This window comes from Seriola lalandi, unplaced genomic scaffold, assembly GCF_002814215.2.
Source record: "Seriola lalandi dorsalis isolate HSWRI2012SDOR001 ecotype SW California unplaced genomic scaffold, Sedor1 jcf7180002054767, whole genome shotgun sequence".
In the NCBI taxonomy this organism is placed as follows: Eukaryota; Metazoa; Chordata; class Actinopteri; order Carangiformes; family Carangidae; genus Seriola; species Seriola lalandi.
In genome coordinates this window covers 63,274-67,664 of record NW_019525320.1, presented here as the reverse complement: position 1 = coordinate 67,664, position 4,391 = coordinate 63,274, and positions in this window count along the sequence as shown.

Genomic DNA, 4,391 nt, shown 5'->3' with positions numbered 1-4,391 from the left:
ACACACACACACACACACACACACTTTCTGCCCCTCCCAGCTAAACCATCTCTCCCGACTGGTGCATCCCACGCCTTCCCAGTCAGCCTCTCCTTCTCGAGGAGTGTAAAAATCTGGGAAATGTTTTAACTCTGCGAGAAGAGAAGTCAGCAGGGTGGGGCTGGAAGAAAACACTTATCATATTATCATCCTGATGACTCTGCCTCTTCCCGATTGTCTTTGTCAGTGCAGTTTCTAATCGTCACACTCAGATACATGACAAACACTCAAACTGCGCCGGCATAATGAGTGATGAATATCCCCCATGTAACACAACCCTTCCTCGGTGTGAAGACAGTCAAACTGGGATACTTACACATTACAACCTCCTACAGCTGTGACCTCCGCCCCCATCCTCTTCTAACTCTCTCCCATTCTCCCTCTCTCATCCTTTCTGCAGCTCCTTCTCCCTTTCTGTCTCCCTGTCTTCTATTGCCTCATCTCTTTCTCTTGTTGGTGTAAGTAAGCAGCTTAAACACCTACAGGGTGTGACATTGGGGCCCCACGCGCCTCCGAAAGCAGTCAGTGCGGGCGGGAGAAGGCAGCGCTGAAAAGGAGAGCGTTTCATCCGTCTATTCTCTCCTCCCTGCTCTGCCTGGCATCGACGGCGCAAGTGTGGTTAAGGCAAAGCCAAGGCTGTCCCCTCACATTAGCCGGGACTGAGCCAGACAAGCCGTCATCCCCCCCGCAAGACTGTCCTCCACTGCTCATCTCAACACCCCCTCCCCCCTCCACTCTCTCTCTTTCTTTCTCCCTCTCTCTCTCTCTCTCTCTCATCCTCTTTCCTCCTCTCCTCCGCGCAGCTCAGCTCTGCCATGGGCACCGGTCCCCAATCTCCAAGGTGATTATGACAAAAACGAACGACCCCCAAGAGACGGGGCCAGCAGAGATAAGAGAGAAAGAAGAGGATGGCAGAGGGAGAGAACGAGGAGGAGGAGGAAGGGATTGGAGATGGATGATGTAACAGGGAATTTTGGCTGTGCATTATGATTTGGGTTGAGAGTTTCAGAACCAGCAGTTCATATCAGCCCATATCTATCTCTATCTATATCGCCACCATCCATCATTCTTTTCTGAAAGAAAGAAGCCAGTGACAGTAGGTAGGTAGCAGTGCAAATATGTTTATTCAAATATTCTACTAAAGTACAATTTTAAGGTACTTCTTCTGTACTTTAGTTGAGTTTCTTTATGCTCACTATAAGTTTTATTTTTCCGATTAAGATTTGACACTAAAATAAACATCATCATCTTATTAACATATGATGCACTGTTATAGATTAAACTAAACCCAACAATATATGAAGTAGTTACGACATGCCCCAGTGTGTACTTTTTTTTTTTTTTTAAGTATATTTTTTGGGGCTTTTGTGCCTTTATTGGACAGGATAGTGGAGAGAGACAGGAAATGGGGAGGCAGAGAGAGGGGGGAATGACATGCAGTAAAGGCCGTCCGATGCGGGACTCAAACCGGGGCCAACTGCAGCGAGGACTGTAGCCTCTACACATGGGGCGCCTGCTTAGACCACTACGCCACACGACTCCGTGTGTACTTTTAATACTTTAGTGAATACTTTGAATACTTTAAGTACACTTAAAGGATAGATAGATAGATAGATAGATAGATAGATAGATAGATAGATAGATAGATAGATAGATAGATAGATAGATAGATAGATAGATAGATACTGTACATGATTACACAGATAGATGGTGACTAGCACAAATAAAAGCCTTCCAAGGGTCAATGATAATTTTTTGTGGTGTGGACTGGGGTCGTGACCCCACACGGTCAACAGGGTCAAATCAAACAGCAGCACTGAGCCCAAGAAGGTCATTAAAGAGACAGAGAGACCTGATGGGGGGGGGAGCTGAACGGGGATGCTGTTAACCCCTTCCCCTGCCTCCATGCAGGAATGAGAGGAAGCAATGAGAAAGGAAATGTAGTGGAGGAGAAGAGATGAGAGGTCATATTATTGTAGCATAGCAACCCAGGTTTCAGTGTGGGTTGAGGCAAGCAATAATATATAATATTGCTGAGAGGTTAGACTGCTTGGAAGAACCTTTCAAGATGGATGTGGAAAGAGAGGTGCACTTTCTGCACAGAAGAGGGGGAGGGAAGGTAGGAGAGGGGGTGGGGGTGAACAGAGTCAGTAGAAAAAATAGCCCAATCCTCCCATCTCCATCTACTCCCCCCCTTCTCTGTTAGTCTCCTTCTCTCTCTCTCTCTCTCTCTCTCTCTCTCTCTCTCTCTCTCTCTCTCTCTCTCTCTCTCTCTCTCTTTCCCTCCCTCTCCCTCCGCTCTGTGCATCATTAAAACAAGCAGAGTAGTGTTCTGAGCGTGGGGCTGCACTGAGACGGTGACCTCCACAATAAGAAGATGTTCTTGCTTCGGGGAAGAGAAGGTCATTTTGTACTCCTCTCTCACTCTCTCTCTCTCTCTCTCTCTTTTTTTCTCCTACTACTTCCAATGGAGTAAATGAGATTTAGAGGGGGTAGGATAGTGGAGGAAGGGATCAAGAGGGTAGACATGCAGAAAGAGAGACGGAGATAGTGAGATGCAGAGGGAGAGAGGGCAGTTTAATGTAGGATTCATAACACAGAGAACTAAGATATGATAAACAGGGAAAGATCTGAATTCCCCTAAAGTAAGGTGGCGAGAAGGGTTAAAGCGAGGCAGACAGGGGCTGAAACCTCAGAAATCCAGGGCATGAAAAGCCTGAATATGAGTCTGCCTATTTTTCATTTGGGAGGAAGATTATTCCTGCTCTGAATTGGGGGGGGGGGTACATGTGTTTTCTCCACATGTGCAGATGGACACAGTGAGGTCAGCCAGGAGACATCCTTATCAAAAAACACCATGACTTGAGGGGTGACGAGCGCAATATCTGCATCCCCCGTCCAGAGGCATCTCTCCATCACATACATACAACGGACACAAAGGCCTGCAACTGTAGAGAGGACAGGAAGTCTTATGGGTGACATGAGGACAGGCAGTGGTGTGAACAGCCCCAGCATCCCCAACTCTCCTCTTCCCCCCTCCCCTCCCTGTATGTCGCCTTCACACAGGAACAAAATGTGTGGGCAGCGAGCACAAACACATTCTCTGTATCCTCCAGATGATTATACATCCTTTAAATCCAATAACCTCGATTCATTCTGCTTCTTCTGGTGTCATTCTTCATTGTAATTCATTCATTGACACTTTCTTTGAGAAATCTGCTCATTCTTTGGCTTCTTTTCCTCCTTTATTAACGCCACCTTTCCTTCCTGTCCTCTTGCCCCTCAATCCCTTCCGTCCTCTCTTCCCTCCTACCATCAATGGACGTGGTTCCCATACTCTTAATTTGCTCTTTCTCTCTGAGGGAGGACTCTTTATAAAAGCCTTGTCGTTTCCCAATACTGATTTGAGTATCACTAAGCTGCACCTTCACACATATTGTTGTCTCACACCTTGTGCCAAATATTCCTTTGTAAAGCCTTCCCCCATCCCCTGCCTGCACCTGGTAGAGATAGTGTTCTTTCAGCCGCAGGCTCTGCTTTCTATACAAGCAGGGCTAGGATGGCACAAGCACCACACAGCTGTTCCCCTCGGTAAATTGATAGTGAAGGGTAGTGGATGGGGCTTTGAAAGCGCCTTGTGCTATTTTTATGACAGTTGTAGATTTTTTCGCTGTTTAATTCGATGTGACCAATTATGCCGCTGCGTTCCCCAGCAGGGGGGCATGCTGGCAGAGCAAATTAATGCTTGACTTCAAAAAAGTTTTCCTAAAGTGTGTTTACGTTCCTCATCTCTCTGTCGCGTTTCAAACACAAGTCGTCAAGAAAGGACCTGGTCCCACTTCCTGAGCAGAGCGAAGACGTGTGCGTTTCTCTTTTTCTGTGTCTGTCTTTTAATGTCTCCTCTCTGGCCTCAGTGACAAACTTTTAAAAACAGCATGCTCACTTTCATTTTTTAAAAGTCAAACTCAGGGGGAGGGAAAGAAGAACACAGCACAAGAAGAGTGACTGTCCCTTTCAGCAATTCAGCCTGATACACTGACCCACCCCACCCCACCCTCTCCCCCCGCTCCTTTTTCTCAATGCAAACGCACACACACAGGTCCATAACGCACCCATCACCTTGTGTTTCAAGGACTCTTTCTGAACATAAGTACCACACACACACACAAAACCACACAGAAATACAGAAATCCTGCTTTCCCCTCACACCACTGCTCTCCCCCTCTGAGTGCTGTGATGAGTGTTCCTGGGACTGAATACATGTGTAAGTGGCCTAATGATGCCTAAACCCATCTATGGGCAGACACAGGGGAAGAGAAGAGAAAGGGGAGGGGTGGGGGTGGTGGTGGTGG